The 17,537-nt window shown below is 36.5% G+C and overlaps 1 protein-coding gene across 1 annotated transcript in view; it reads left to right on the forward strand.

Moving 5' to 3' along the window:
- The first annotated feature begins 6,264 nt into the window (after positions 1–6,264).
- The window catches only part of LOC136990081 (serine-arginine protein 55-like), a 32,919-nt gene continuing 21,646 nt past the window's right edge, over positions 6,265–17,537 (forward strand). Inside the window, exon 1 of the mRNA XM_067288432.1 lies at positions 6,265–6,345. The gene's annotated coding sequence lies outside the window, so the exon portion shown is untranslated. The remainder of the gene's footprint in view (positions 6,346–17,537) is intronic.

The raw sequence follows: 17,537 nt of genomic DNA on the forward strand, positions 1-17,537 counted from the left end.
AATGTTTTCTAATACTATACAAACAAGTAATTACGGCATTGCCTTAAAGTAAGGCGGCGTGACCTCCAAAATCTGGCTGCCAATCACTTCTTGTCTTGTCCCCTCTGGATGAAGACATACGTGTGATCTGTACTGTTTGTTCGTATATATTTTATACCATTTTAAATATGTAAATGTTTCTCACGTAGGTGTCCAATAAAACCTGTTCATTATGATTCTGTAAGAAGTCTCTTGACTGTCCTTTTATTAGAAAACTGATCAATGGAAGGTTTCATCAAATTTCAAGAAATACCGCATTGTGGAGTCCTGTCGTTATAACACCTGAAAGGTGTTATAACGACAGGAATATATCGTAAGATTGAAGATAAACCTTTATAAATCTCCCTTAGAATATTGCTTTGTTATGCGGATGGTGGAGCGATTAAGGAAGTGTTTTTCAAACTTTTCCTAATAGTGGCACCCTAATTCTCGTGGCACTCGTACTATCAATGTAGAGTTACGGCGCTGCTCAGCACTATGTTTCGCGACATCCTTGAAGTGTCGTTGCGGCGATCAGTGGTATCCCGGTTGAAAACCACTGGGTTAAACAGTCGGCCTCTTTGAGGGACTCTGGATCGATCCTAAGAGTCGGGAAAAAACCTCAGGAATTTTTCGGAGTGTGGCTATCCAGGATATGTTAGGTCCCTCTCATCGCACGGAGATCCATTGTGGATCTGACCGAATTCATAATAAATTTGATAAAAGAAAGGCTTTTAGTGTCCAAGAGAAAAAACCCGAGTTATTGGCCAATAAAATTTATGAGTTCCAAATAAAGAGACATATAGACGAACATTCATATGTATATATTTCACCGTAAAGTTTGAATTGCATATTAACATTTTCATCGTTAGTAGTGACCAGTTAATCAGTGTATTGACCATTTTCATTTCGAAACAGTTAGTTAGGAGCGAACCCGCGACCAAGTACCGGTGTTCAGTGGTTTTATCCATTGATCACTGATGGACTATAGAAAAAAGGCATTTGTCATAAAGACCGCGAAGAGAAGCAAAATAAAAATCAGAAATTTTAAGCCCATCAGTGGCCGAGCGGTCTTCGTACCCTGAATACTGGGAACTCGATTGTGGGTTCGCGTCTCGTTCGGACGGGCTAGCCACGTGGAGTTTTCCGGGTTTTCTCCACGTCTGTAATACCTAAATAAAGGCCAATTTCCCCTAAAGAGATTTTCCGGAAGGTATTGCCCAAAGTGTTGCTTTGCCATAACTAAACAAACAAACAGAAATTTTAAACTAATTCGATATTCTGTTGAGTACGGCCAGGCCCATAAAAAAGTTGCTGAGTGTTGAATGATTGGGCCCGATATATGTGGGACAAACCGCGCATGAAAAATTCCTCTTTCCGAATTTGATTTTGGGTTCCCCAGAGCGAAAGCCGCCGCTTCAGCCATCCGACTGACAAATAAGTTTTGGTAACTTTCCCCCGCTGACTAATCACTGGTAACTTCCCCCACTCTTTTTGCCCTGTTGACACTAAAAAGGCCTTTCTTCCATACCCATCATAAAATTTAACCAGATCAGGGATGAAGACGGAGCCCGACATATCCGAGAAAGACCATTCATGAAAAAATTCCTGAGATCTGCGGAGTTGAACCTGGGTCAATAAAAGTAACAGACGAAAGCCTTTACCGCCTTAGTCACCCGGGCATTAACAGAGTGGTAATTAGGAAAGATGCAGAATGTTGTTATTATTTGATCTTGTTCTTTGTTGTCCATTGATGCTACAATTCAGGAGAGTCATTGGGGCAAGTGCCTCCTCTTTGCCGTCGAGTTGCCCTTTTTTAATCCCCAAGGGAGCTCTAAAGTTTCATTTTACTTTTAAACTAGCTTGTTAGGCCCAACTTCGCCTGTGTTTATAAAGTACCGTGGTAGTAATTGTTATACCTGGAGTTATTAATCGTAAATTTCAAAAATATATGTAGTAAAACCGATTTTAAGAACATTATCAGAATACCTATTACTACCTGGGAAGTTTTTCTCGTAAATAAAGAGTTTATAGAAAAATTATTACAATTAGTTTTGTTTATTTGGTTACAGATAACAGATTTACGGTAATTGTGGGTGTATATTGGCTAAGCATCGGGTTTCGGTAGAGGTTTATATTTGGTTACAGATATTATATTTGATTACAGATACATGTGGGTGATCTACCGAGAGGATGCCTACCAGAAGGAGTTTTATGGAAAACTGGCCTCCTATTGAGATGTTAATAACTTGAAAACCCGGAAAACTCTACGTGGCCATCCCGTTGGACATGAGCGAACCCACGACCAACAACTACCATTATAACAGTTTCAACTTCATGCAGGTTAGTGCTATATGCTACCTATCAAAGTAATAAGTACAGCGAGTCTTCTTCGCGCTATATCATTGTCACAGTAATTAAGTGAATATAATATATTTCTTGTTTTTTTTTAAATTATATACTTTTTTATGAATTATATTTAGTTTATTAGGCCTATTTTAAAAAAATATTTTTGCCAATAGCTGGCGCTACATGTAAATACAGCAAATCCACTATAGACAAAAATTAATTAAAATATAGAAATCCAATAAATATTTTGGGATGGCATGTACGACGTTACCAAAATTAGTAGTATATTAATGGAACTGCCGAGTATCGTAGAAATTGGTCGAACGGCCTAGGAGTGTATAGCGAACAAATAAACAAACATTCTCATTTATAGATATAGAAGATTAGTTACTCATTTTTATCACAGAAAACTTTTTACTGTGATAAAAAATTAAAATAAAAATATTTGTTACTAACCGAAAATTTGTTCTAGCGGGTCGTGATTGTTAGGTCAAGTATCGAGGTGCCACTGCATTTGATTAACGAGATATTTTTATACGCGTTAGCATCGAGGGATTAATTATCAGCGGAAATCAAGGGATACTTGTGTGTATATATATATACAAAAAATTATTGCATAATGTATGTACGATGCCCTTTTTCATAGCTTGTGCCCTTCGTTTTTTATAGTCTGTGGGCGCCGCTGCCACAATTCCATTGTATACTTATTGGCCTGACGACAGCACACTTAGCTTGTATGAGGAAACGAAGATCAAATCTGACGTGAGCCATTATGAATATTCGAAAATAGTTCAGGACAGAGTTTTATTTATGCTCGACTTCATTGTGATAAGACCAGGGGTGATATTCAGCGGGTTCGCACAGGTTCGGCCGAACCCGTTGTTAAAATTTTCAGTTTTCCGAACCTTGTTAAACACACGGAACATTTCTCAATGGTTTTGTTTTTTTTTTTTTTTTTTTAAATATATTAAAATATACGTATTATACTCTGTAATACTACTAAACTAGAGCCTTATACCCCGTTTGCACCGAGCATTTCAATCTAGATTGTGAGCAAGGTCGGGGACTATGCCTTGGTGCGATCTCTCTCGACCGTTTCAATCTCGACCGAAACGAGGTTTAATCGCGATCGATTCAAGAGAGTTCTTGAAACTAGATCCAGTCATAAGAGAGATCCCACAATCTCACGCGCGCGAGATAATACAAGATGGCTGTGGAACACGTGTCGGGCTATGGACAGCGAAATAAAAAGGGTATTGTATTTCGAGAGATGATGACATCTGTCTATTATCAGCAGTGCCATTCGGGGTGAAAAATTTTTCTGCCTAAAAAAAAAAGGTCGACAGCACTAATATACTATTGTTACCTGGTCTTCGCCCAGGGCTTGTTACGTTCCAAATACGCCACTGATTATTAGATATATCGCAAGAAAAGGTATTGTATTTATTTCTAGCCAAAACTTCCATTTCGTTTGTCGGTGATTGTCAGGGAAAAATTTTCTGCTAGCGAACCCTTTGTTAACTATTTCGAATATCACCACTGGATAAGACCATCTGCAATGAATAAAACTGAGCGTCGCTACATAATTCATCGTGCACTGGCGACTCACTTTGCAGATTCAGATCAATGTTTATGTAAAATAAAGTTTCGACTTGTTTTCTCTTTATTTTTGTCTCTTTCCACCCTGTGGGCACTAAGAGGGCCTTTTTTCTATGCTATCACGTATTCGGCCAAGCTCACAATTGGGCGGCTGGCTAGTCAGAGACTGGCCCTACTTATTTGAATGGGCCGCCCATGGAAAATTCCTTGCGTTTTCTGTTCGAATTTGATCTCAATTCCCCCAAAATAGTGGGCTGACATTTTAATCGCCTCGGCCATCCAACTACTGTAAAGTTTTAGTTTATTTCCAATGTCTCAAGTCATACCTCTAATGAGCAAAGGTCGACTGCAATGCAATGCCGCATAAAAATGCAATTTATTTTGGTTAGATCTCTGGAAACATCTTAATTATAATTGAGAGTCATGACAGTGATTCCGTGCAAGGTGAAAAAATCACTGGCTAACTATATATAAGATATATAGAAATCAGAGTTGTTGATTTTCGGGGGTCGATTTCTCTGCTCTCTCAAACATCTATAGTAAGTCTAAGTATCTCGTTCGAAAGACAATTGTTTTTTTTAAATAGTGTGCAATATTTTAGACTTTTATATAAAGGGTTGCCGAAATATAAGCAATCGAAAAGCGCAAAAATCGCCAAAAAAGCTGCATTTTCTTTTTTTTTCTTTTCTTTATCTGGCACTGCAGATGCTCCTAGAGAAAATAAAAACTATTGGGATTAGAAAGCTCAAATTTTAAAATTAAGCTTTTCTCTTAATCAGTAAGGTGCTGGCAAAACTTCCAGTCAATAGGTCAAAGTTCACAGGAGTAAACTCAAAGTATTTCATAGAGTATTTCACTTTTATGGCTTAATATCATGTTTATAAGAATAAAATTGCATAGAAAAAGATGACTTTTATTCAAAATGTTATCAAGAATAACAAAAGCTCACATTTATGCTAATAAAAACTTTAAAAAATGCTCAAAAAATTGCCGATAGTCAATTTTTGGAGTTTTTTTGAACGATTTTTACATCTCAGCTGTTTTTGTTGGACAATTAAATATACGGGAGCAGTATAAACTCTTTTCGCCCTGTGGACACGAAGAGGGCCTCTTTAAGCAAGCCCAGGCGTTCGGCCAGGCCTACAATGGGGCGACTGGATGGTGAGGGACGGGGTTCGACATATCCCGAAAAATTCCTGGGAATTTTTCGAACCGTCTGGACTCGATCCCGGGTCCCTCAAGAGCGGTAAGCTGCCACCTTCACCGCTCGGCCATCCGGTTTAACCTTTTCTCTTTGTGAGCACTGAGAGTCTTTTATCATCAAGTCTATTACGGGTTCGGCCAGGCTCACAATGTGGCGGCCGGACGATGATGGATAGGACCCGACATATCCGAAATCCCCAAATATTCTGGGGTTTTTCGACCCATGCGGATTTGATCCCTGGTCTTTCAGAGTGGTAGACTGCCACTCTAACCAATCGCCCATCCGGCCGTCTAAACCGGTTATTATTATGATGCAAACTCTAGAGATTTTTCATGGGCAGTTTGTCCCGGATATGTCAGGTCTCCATTCTGAGTCTGGCCGAATTAACGATATGTTTAGAGAGGCCTTCCTTTTCATGTGTCTTATTTCTCTTTTTCAGTCTTTTTCAGTCCAGTGGGCCCTCTTAGGACCCACACGACTGAAAAAGAGAAATAAGACACACGAAGAGAAAAATTACTAGTGATCGAATTCAGACGACAGGATGGCCGAGTGGACCTAGCACCCCGAGGAACCCGGGATAGAATCAGAACGGTTCGAAAATTCCAGGAATTCAGGAATTTTTTGAGGATGATCCGTCCGGATACGTCTGGTCCCTTCTTTCACCACCCGTGGGCTTGGCCAAACCCATAATGGGAATATCAAAAAGGCCCACTTAGTGTCCAGAGGGCGACAAAAGTTAAAAAAGAAAAGTGTAATCTGCATACAGATTAAATTTAAAAAAAGAAAAAAAGATTTACTTTAAAAATTAAGATTAAAAAATGCACATCAGAGAAGAAAATAATCATATAAATTATATACTGTATATTATAATATAATAACGCTAAATATATCCATAATAATCTAAAAATGACGTCATTTATTTCTTAAATAGTTGGACAATAGTATTTTAATTTATTTAATATTAAAACTTTTACTCAATAAAAATATTAAAAATTACGTTAAAAATATTTTACGTTTAAATTTAAATATTTCAATTTATTATTATTATTTTTTTTTTTTTATTTCGTCACTTCGGTAAAAAGCCCCTGTTCAAAGTTAGTCATCCCCAGTTATTGACTCGGTGTTTTGCAGTTAGTCAACTTGTGTTCGTGAAGAAAAGATATCTTTTTTTTGAGGTAATATTTACGATAAATAATAAAATTTTAATAGTAAATACGTTTATAAACTAAAATACACGGTTGTAAATATTAGAAATAAAAATTTCATTGGCTTACATAAAGAATTATTAAGTCCCTTGTTTGAAGCATCGATCGCCATCTTGGAAATGATGTTCGTATCCTTTAGATTTTTATGAATTTACATGAAATACATTTGATGAATATTTATCAACGTTACGTTCCAAGCATTATCAATCGTGAAATTCCTATACGTAAATGATCCGTAGGTATTTAAGTCAAGCTGTAACATTCACCTTTGTCAATCTTTTATCACACTAATTCATGAATTGAGGATATATAAACAAAAAATGCTGTTATAATGATGCTGGTATGCTGTTACATCACACAGTTGTATATCCATAAAATTAACAAAAAAAAACAGAGAGAATCATTGTTTTTGTCTGTAATAATGCACTTTCGGGTCTGTGATTTGAATAGAAACCAAACAGAATAGTGAATATTTGAAAAATTAAAAAATGTTTACTGTTATAAATAAAGTAAAACATCATTAAGAACTTTGGCAATTTGAATGTCTATAATGGAAAGTGGTAAGTGTTGGTACATTTGTAGAAGTGAATGAGTATCTGAGAACTATTTAATAATTTGTAGGTGAGTATGGTGCTTCATAAATTATAATAAAATATGTGAAGTCCAACGACGTAATAAACTGGTGAATGCTATTATATTTCGCATTTATCCTGTTGATGATTATCTCTGTTAACGTGACGTGTTTTCTGTTAAAATTTTATTTTTAAAAGAGGTATGTTTAATGGATGTTTCCTAAACAGAATTTGGAAATGTCGTAGTTTACGTTCGTAAAATAAAGTGTTTTTACTAATACGGTAACACCTGTTTTCGTCTTTTTTTTTTTTTGCGAAAAATTTGTCTGTGATTTCGTCAGGATGCCCGTGTGACTTTGCCAAAAACAGTGACCCAAGCATTTTCCAGCTTGGTGTGGCATTGTTTTTTGTTGTTTCTCGTTTCTTGTCTCGGTGTTGCGTTGTGAGCATTACACTGCACGTTTAGCCAATTCCGTTACTTTCCTTTCCTTTTTAGTTTCATCATGGGACCAAAGGAAGTTTTCAGAGCCGGCAGCCCTTCGAATGCCATGTCAAATGTTCATTTATTCTTTACATTAGTCTTTTATATTCATTTTATATTAATTTCTTATTGTTTTTAGTATTAAACACTATATTTTATTCTCTATAAAATGTGTTTTTGGTATGTATTTTGGAGTGTCTAGAACAAAGTAATTCGATTAATGTTGATTTCGTATGGAAATAATTGCCTTGGTTTTCGTCAGTTTCAGATTTTGCTGGTTGGTTTCGGATGGATTATTGACAAAAACCAAGGTATCACTGTATTTAGGTGGTCTGTTGGTTATTGGGTCCTTTTAAAATAGTCACACAAATATCTACATTGGTAAAATAAAAAAATAAAATAAAATATTATGAACATAGTTTCAGTAAAAGCAGCTATAAATAATGCACTACTGTAGGGGGATTACGGAAACGGGGTACGACAGTAAAAATTTTGAGAAAACTATGGGCATAATTTATGTATGGCCTCTAATAGTGAGTTTGATGCCACTTTCCAGTTGGCTCGCACAAGAAAAATACCAAATGACTGTATATGTGAGCATAAAGAAAGAACACCAATTTTTGAAGATAGTATCATTCAAAAAAGTATATGGAATAGTAACAAATATATATTAGAAAGGAAAGTGATGATTTTAAAAGGACCCAATAATTGATTACCTAAATATTACTAAAAACACACCTTTTTGTTTTACAAATGTAAACTAAGACATTATTAAGAATTTTTTCTGAGTGATCCACATATAAAGTGCTATAAACAAAAAATCACAAGACTACTTGCTGTCTGTATACCGTTTGAGATGCTATTGTATAAGCTTGCTGTTGTTGTGGAGGGGCACATTGGACAACAGATGTGTGCAATGTGTCATGTGACCTTGCTTTGATGTCCCTTGGTCATAAGACTATGTCAAAATGTCACACTTCCTGGCCATGTAACATCTTATTCCTAATATGATTTGTCCTAAACTCTTTGACTCCAAACAGCCTGTTGACCAGAGTTTGATAAACATTGTATTAGTTACATTTTTATAACACTAACATTCTATAACAAAATCCACCAAGTTAAGATTTGATTACAATGATTTGTTTTTCAAGATTAACTCCAATAAAAACAGAACAAATAAGGAATTGAATTATTTTAAATTTCAGATTAAAACTATAAATATTTTTAAAATTTGCAAGTATACATGTTTTATATAACTAATCCGTTTAATTTTAAAATGTAAAATTATATAACAATATATACAAGGTGTGTTCCATAAGTAATGCAACCAAATTCATAAAAAATCATTTATTGAATGTATTCTTATAATTAGTCAAAAATCTTCAAAATAGCACCCTTCTGCATCAATACACTTGTGAAGGCGATTTTTCCAGGCCTGGAAGGCATTCTGCAAGGCCTTCTCCAGAATGTCCTTTAGAGCCGATGTAACATAAGCCTTGATGTTTTCAATCGTGTCCCAATGTTTTCCTTTCAAGGCCCATTTTAAACGAGGATACAAAAAAAAGTTGGCGGGAGCCAGGTTAGGACTGTAGGGAGGCTAGGGAACCAATGGGGTGTGGGTCCTGGCCAGGAAATCATTGACAACAAAGGCACTTTGGCTTCGCACGTTGTCATGATGAAATTTCCACACGTCCTTGATGTCGCTTCAGCAGCGTGCGACCCTCCTTTTCATTCTTTTGAGCACTTCCAAGTAAAAAACTGCATTCACAGTGGTCCCGGCAGGTACAAATTCGTGGTGGATAATGCCTCTGACATCAAAGAAGACAATGAGCATGATTTTGATCCTGGACTTGCTCATGCATGCCTTCTTGGAGCGGGGTGATGCTGAGGTGTGCCTTTTTGTCTCAGGGTCATACTCAAAGATCCATGACTCATCACCAGTGATAACTGAGTTTTAAAAATTTGAATCATTTTCACACATTTCCAAGAGCTCTTGCACCAGAGCATTCACAGTCCTTTTGTTCGTTGGTCAACACTTTTGGGAACAGTTTGACGCACACCTTTTTCATGTTTAAATCTTCAGTCACAATGCGATAAATGGTTGTTTTCATCATGTTTAGAGTGTCTGCTATCAATTGAAGGCTCAACCATTGGTCAGAGTTCAAACAATCATGCACATGCATCACATTTTCATCGATTCGGGAGGTTGATGGACATCCACTGCGAGGTTCGTCGGTGACCTCCTCTCGGCCATCTTTGAACGACTTCTGCCATCGGAAAACTTGTGATTTGGACAAGTAATCATTCCCAAAGGCCTACTGAATTAATGTAAAGGTTTTGATGGCAGACTTTCCAAGTTTAATGCAAAATTTGATAGTGTAACGTTGCTCCACAAAATGATCCGTTGCGTTGTGTTACATTAACTCAAAACAGGGTTCACGGGAATGAATGTCCTCACCCGCCGGCAGCTTGGAGGCAAATGAAACCGGGTGAGTTTTGAAGCTAACACTCCTTGCCACCTAGCACAGCAGGTTAGAATAAGTTACAGCATATCATCGCATCATGAAAAAATTGGTTGCATTACTTATGGAACGCACCTTGTAAGTAAGATATGACTTTCTCCTGTTTGGAAATAAAATTTTATTTTTAAAGTTTTATTTAAAACAATTAATGCAACAAATGTTAAAGCAGCACTTTTCAAACCTTTTGTGATCATGGACCAGTTTTTTCCCCTCATTTCAATATCTCTCAGATCAATACTTTTGTGAAATTAAATAAAAATAATTATAAAAGGGATCAGCACTGGTCTGTAGACCCAGTTTTGAGTAGCACTGTGTTAAAAAACACGGATACAAAATTCAATTGGTCACAGGCCAAAGGTATTAGCTTTAAGTTAGCCTCTGAACTTTGTTTTTAATCATTTTCCTATGAATTGTTTTGTTGGTGTTTGTTAGTGAATAGTTAAAATAATGGAAAGATTTGTCTAATTTATTTATTTTTTGACTATATGAAATAATAAAGATAATTCTATTATGATGTAGGTTATCATGATAAACATTAGTCAGATGCAACAAAAGACATCAAATGTCTTGATATAAATATTGCAAAAGAATGAATTCTTCTGTGAGAAGAATAAGGTGATCAATACAAAGTTCAACATGGGCTAAACACCAGGGTGAAATGAGCACTACTACTGGAACCTGTTACCAGTGTGCTTCATGAGAATAGACTTGCTTTCGAACCTTGAGCGTTTGTGATAAGTCTGTGCTTTCATGAAGCACACTGGTAACAGGTTCCATAAGAAGTGCTAATAAGGTGTTCAGAAACACATCTGAGATGTCACATGGCTGGGATAGTGATGTTTCAATTTAATTGTGTGACCAAGTGATGTTGAAGCATGGTCAAATGACATACTTTGCATGCATCTGCCATTCAGTATGCTGCTCTATGACAAGCTTAAGCAATGGTATCTCAAACAGGGCACAGTCAGTAAGTAGCCCTTTGATTTTTTTGTTTATAGCACTTTATACGGTAGAATCTCTTTTTAATGGATTGCGGAATAACAGCCAAATTGGATGTTGTATAGATCACTCCTGGTGGAATTTTGTGATTTGAGTATATATCTGAACTGAGGGGACTGAGGTGAGTTTGACGGTACCCTGCTTTTGGACTGGAGACAAAAAATAACAGTTATCATATTTACGATTTCTTGCCTTTCACAATGCATTCTATGATGATCTAGAGTTTTTCACTAGGTGGCACTTTCTGATTCTTTATACATATTGTCCCTATTAAAAAAATTTTTCATTATCTCACCATGTTTATTGATAATCAAACTTTAACAGTTTATATCGCGATTGGGAGTCGTGTTGCAGCCATATATTCTAAAGACACATCGGCAAAGACTAAAGAAACTGCCCATGTAAAAGGCCAAGAAAACAGATTGTACACATCACCTTCAACAGAGGCAGATGTTGATTCACGGACACACTGATCGTCTGCATTTGGAGTAAGTTCTTTTCGCACGCCCTCGCACTCCTCGACCTAGGGGCTTATGGTCCCTCAGCTGCTGACTCTCTCGTGGCCGACTAGTACTATGCACCGCTTTTGCGGCTTTTCCAGAAAACCTAACCTACCCCTCTGGGAGGTGATTGTCCCTAGTTAGGCTAACAGAAAACCTTTTATTTCAGCTCAATCGATATTCAAGGCTGCAAGTCCACATGCAGTTGGATTAAATACATTACCATGTAAAACTCTAAAATTGCGTAGAATGCATTGTGAAAGGCAAGAAATCGTAAATATGATAACTTTGTTATTTTTTGTCTCCAGTTCAAAAGTAGGGTACCGTTGAACTCGTCTTGGTCCCCTCAGTTCAGATATATACTCAGTCCCAAAATTCCACCAGGAGTAATCTACACAACAGCCCAGTCTTTTTCTCCAGGTTCCACCAAATCAATGTAATTTTACTTCCCTTTAGTAGATCTGTAACTTGGAATAACATATTTTTCTAGCTCCATCTTTAGTAAACATTGAATTTTCTTTTTCAACTTTTAATTAATAATTGGATGTTTTCAGATGCTGAACTTTAAAAAAAAAAGTTTGCACAGCTTGAAATGTATGTGCATATTTGTCAGTTCTCGCTGCTAACATTGCAGCTGTGTGTTAGTATTGTGGGAAACGCCGGGAGGTAGGATGGAAGTCGTATCTCCTTTCTCTTCGGCGAATAGGTTGGTAAGACCCACCCCACTGTCAAGGATGGCTAAATTTTTCACGATATCCCGACTCGTCGGGATCAGGTAATTATTTGTCAGGTCGAGTGGAGGAAGTGTGTGGGAAGTTCGTCGATAAGTTCAAGGCGATATTCGAATAAACGGACCCAGGATGAAAACACATAACGGTTTATTTAGAAGGACAAACAAAATACAAAAATCTACCGCGTCCTGTCCCTAATCGCGGGAGAGAGAGAGAGAGTTCACAATTGTTGGGGGGGTTCATACCTCTCGGTTATCGACAACAATCGCAGAATGTTCTTCGGCTCTGGCGGTGGGCGGAAGGATCCGGCGTCTTCGGAATGGCCTTCGTATAGGACTGTTTCGCTGGGACGTTCGTCTTCTTCGGACGTTCAGCCACACCGTTCTTAGATATCTCCCCCCTATTTATACTCCCGATCGCGTCCGCTAAGATTACCAATCGCGACGGAGGGCGATGATTCGGGCTCTGTGACGCAGAAGGCGATTCCGGAGAGGAGGGAAGCGAGTTTGACGGCGGAAGGCTGCACATCCTTTGACTTGTGATTGTTATCTCTGATTTTGGTCGTTATCTCCCGAGGGAATTCGAACAATAAAATTTAAAACGGACTGGCCGGTTTTACCCGGTCGTCACAGTATCTTTCTGTAGCATATTGATTAGTGGTGGGGAAACTACTTCCAACTTAACACTTCCAGATATCCATGTGTTTGCTAAAAAGGTATGTGGCAACTTGGGAATATTGCACCTTGAAATTGTGGTTGCATAACATTTTGTACTGATTGTGCCAGCAAAAGAAGCCCAGAAACACTATCTTCTTACCTTTTCTTTCAAGGTAATAACGTATAGTAACACAGGTTAGATTTGTAATCTTTGTCATGTCTAATATTTTTTTTCTTGTGGTCATTAACGTTCAGCATTGTAATCTTCCCATATTGCAATCTTTTGAAAGTGCAGATCATACAGCTTGTTGAAAGCAATCCTCAAACGAAAAAGTTGAAATTTGCTAAGCAGTTTAATTTACCTACACAGATGGTCAATATGATTCTTAAAAGCAGAGATTTTGAGAAAGCAAAAAATCTCAACAAAGAAGCAAAGTGAGGCAACTTTGAAGAACTTGAATCTATTTTAATTAAGTGGATTTGTCAGGCACATACAGCAGGCATTAGCATTGATGGCATTCTTGTTTGCCAGAGAGCCTTAGATGTGGAAAAAATGGGAATCTAGAAGGAATTTAGTGCATCAAATGGATGGCTTGCAAAATTCAGAGTGACATGGTTTAGTATACAATACTATGTGGAGAAAGCAAGAGAGTAGACAAGGTAACTGTTGAAATGTGGAAGAGGTCAGCTCCCAAAAATTTTGGGGAGATATGACCCATGAAATGACTTCAATTGTGACGACAGGTTTTTTTAACAACATGATTCCAAAAAAACATTAACTTCTAAAGAGCAAAAAATGTTTGTGGAAAATAGCAAGGTGAGAATAATGTTGCTGGTTATGGTCAATAAAGATGGCTCTGAGACGTATCCCTTGCATGCTATTGGAAAATACAGAAATTCAAAATGTTTCAAGAAGGTCCACACCCTGCCTTGCAAATATTGAAATAATAGTAAAATCTTGAATGACAAGTGAACTGTTTGAAGAGTTTCTTTGCTCATTTGATGCTCACATGGCTCACAAAACAGGAAAGTAACTCTGTTTCTAGATTGTTGTCCTGTGCATCCCAATAGCATGCAGGGTCTGAGAAACATGGAGCTTTGTTTTTTCCTGCCTAACTGCACAAGCTATCTTCAGCCCCTTGACCTGGAAATAATAAAATCTTTCAAACAATGCTACTGAAAGTTGGTTGCCCGATGCACTTGGATATAATTTTTTCCACTTGTAACAAAGATATTAGACCAGATCTCTTGCAAGTCATACAATTCACTGTAGGTGCATGGCAGTTGTCTGAGAAGTTAACCTTCCCAATTGTTTTTGCCAAATGATCTTGATCATATATAAATGGCTTTATATACAGTCAAGATCATGGTCAGTGCACTGTTGCTATTGGTGAGCTCAAAATGAAGGGTGGTGATGCTGAAGAATAGCTGCAACTGGAGGGAGGTGCATGGGAATAAATTGCAAGTGCAGATGTTGACTTTAATAAATCTGTAGAGTTTGATGATGCTCTTGTTGACAAGACTGTCTTTTTTATTGTAAAATTCAAAATGGTGACACTACCAGGGGTGAGCAAGCAAGAGTTCGGTGGGAGCCGCAATGTAGGTTTTGCAAAATGCATGGGAGCCGCTGTTCTGTACTGTCGTGGTGGATAGTATGGTAAGGTGCACGATTTTATTATATAATATAAATATATAAAACAAACATTGAATTTTTTTAATAAACATATTTTCACAAAATTATAAAAATAAAATTGTAAAAATAATAATAAAAAACAGAAATTAACACTTTCAGCAAGAGCCGCACGTAACTCAAAAAGAGCCGCATTTGCCCATGCCTGCACTACACAAACAGGCAGTAGTGAGAGCTTTGCACATGAAGTTGGAAATGTGAACATTGCAAGATTGAACTTTGACAAACGAACCTTTGAAAAAAACCCGTTTACCTGTCCCATGTTATTCCTGACATATCTCTGGTTGCCGCGTGCTGACCTTGATTGGTTGACCCAAGATATCTTGTTTCAGCATTGGAATGTTTTTCAAAGTAGATGGTGCTAGTCATTATAATTTGATACTAAAACTAACTTCCAAAATATAATTTTTCTTTTTACATTTATTAATATATATATATATATATATATATATATATATATATATATATATTATTTGTGCAAAATAAAAAATCATTTTGGACAATACAATAGCCAGGATTATTTTTTTCAAAAACGGGAAATTTTTGTTAGGCATTGACAAAAATTCAACCTGGGGTGACATGCAATGGAGAGAAATTTTGAAATTGGATAGGTTAATTTCTCTGAAAATGCATCGTGGATGACGTCGTGGCCTAGGATGGCGAAGTTTGAAAGATTGTGCTCAAAACCAGCAATACCAAAGAAGATTGGAGAATGAGAACATCACAGACCCGCCTTGAGCGTCAAAGTGATCCTGCTTAGTAGTTAGTCTCTGAGACATAGTCTTGTCCCTAGTACAGCTTTGCTGTTTTACTTGTTACATCTGGGCTGTGTACAATTGAAGAATTGTACAAAGAGAGTCAGCAGGTTGACACAATTGAGGAGCAGCCACCTGGTGAACATTTCAACATAGGCCCAAATGCAGTACTGAAATTTAGCGAGACTATAGTGTTTCCAATTCGTGAAGACCTTCCTAACAAGTTTTAACATAAACGAACAGGCTGTACATAACATTGCAAATATTGAGTGATGGTTGAACTCAATAGGCAGTAAATCATCAAAACAAACCAAGAGTGATGAGTTTTTTAACATATCATAAAGTGCTTATAATGTATAGTTTCTGTCAGCTTTGTTAAACTCACACAGGTTATAATGAACAATCTTGTAATATGTGTTTATATAAAATAAAAGATAGAAATCTCAAGAGACTGAATAATATCAAGTATAGGTGTTTCTTTTTGTAGGGGGTTAAAAAAAGAAAATTTTTTGAATAATGGATATTTTCCTAGGAGTGGGAAATTATTGTTTGCAATATAATGGATTTTTGGTACAATGAAGGATTTTTAGCACCTCGAGCAATCCATCAAAATGAGATTCTACTGTATATGTGGGTTGCCCTAAAAAAATTGTTTTGGAAATGTCTACTAAATATGCCTGTTTAAATCAAAAGAAAATGCATCATGATGGAAAAATTCCATATAAACATGGGTTCTGTTGTCAGTATTTAAACAATTGCAATTGTCTTGTACCCAATCCTCCCCAATTTTTTTTGACCTGCATGACATTTAGTTAACTCATTGCAGTCAGTTGATGCTGTGGGGGGAGGCAAAGAACTGTCAGTTGGCTTAATGATGATATGTACAGGACATTCGGAAATGCATGTCGGACCTCGTACAATTTATGTATTTTTATTTGTCTTCTTCGCTACTGGCAATGTACAGTATATGTAGATGATAATCCTGCCAATTTTGATGTATCGATGATATGTGATGTTTTCTCTCTAACTGCAAATTTTCATCTTCAGATGGCTTGCAGAATTTTGGAAGTATACCAAAACATCACCATAGAGTTAAAATCAGGTTTTCAAAAACACCATTGACAACCACCCACTTTCCCACCAAAACTCCACTGCTCCCACCATAAGTTTCAGGGAAGGATGGGAAGAAATGTAACAATTTTGAATGGGTCTGTGCAAAAATGCATGCGATAAGCATTTTTTTTTTCTGTTTAAATTATTTTGAATTTATCGTCTCTTCACTTCAAGAAAAATTTTATTTTACAACATGAAGTTTTTTTATATGATGTAGCTAATTATGTAATTGATTTTATGCAAAGTTTTTCATTTTTTGTCACTGAGTAAAGTGATATTTTAATAAAAAAAATTTATATAATTGTGTACAAAATGGGTTTAAATAGACTTGGCCAAATAATTACATAATGGAGAGAGGAACCTTTCCATTATGAGGCATTAATAAGTTGGAATAATGTTATAATTGGTCAGGGAAAATTAGGGAATCACAGATGGAATTACCTGTATGGATCCTGTAATAATTTAGTGTAAAGTACTTCATTTTTATTATATCCAAAATTTAGGATTTTTGTTTAGCTATTAATGAAATTTTTTACACACCATTTATGTATATTGTGATATTATAATAAAATATTTTCTGTTTAGTTTTTTGTCTATTTTGAAGAGAGTTTATGGCACTTTTTATTTTTAACTTCTAAATATTCAAAAAGAAAAACTTGCATGCACACCAGAATCCAACTTTGCTAACTTAATTCGCAACCATTTGTACTAGAATTAGTAATATGAATGGCTGCAATCTGTTTCTAATTTGTATTACGGACGATGCATCTGCTGTCTGAAGATGTAATATACTAGACGATAATGAACAAATCCAACCTATAATGGCATATTTGAAGGCAGTAAACTTCTGTACAGAACTCTAGAACATACAACAGAACAATTATGAGATAAACGACTTCTAATAACACTGTAGTGTGTAACACAGAGAGACAGACTAAAACCTTTCACAGTGTTGTATATGGTGGAGGCCGAAAACATTAGTTGGTTCTCTATCGTATACAACACTGTGAAAGGTTTTAGTCTGTGTCTCTGAATTATGAGATATGTTGCCAGATCTTTTAGGTCTTAATAACTGGCTAGGCCTGGCATTCTTTCCTACCTAAGCTTTTATGCCACAAAAACCAATTCAAACCAACCAACCAG

Source organism: Centruroides vittatus, unplaced genomic scaffold (genome assembly GCF_030686945.1).
Source record: "Centruroides vittatus isolate TY-2023 unplaced genomic scaffold, ASM3068694v2 scaffold_861, whole genome shotgun sequence".
Taxonomy (NCBI): domain Eukaryota; kingdom Metazoa; phylum Arthropoda; class Arachnida; order Scorpiones; family Buthidae; genus Centruroides; species Centruroides vittatus.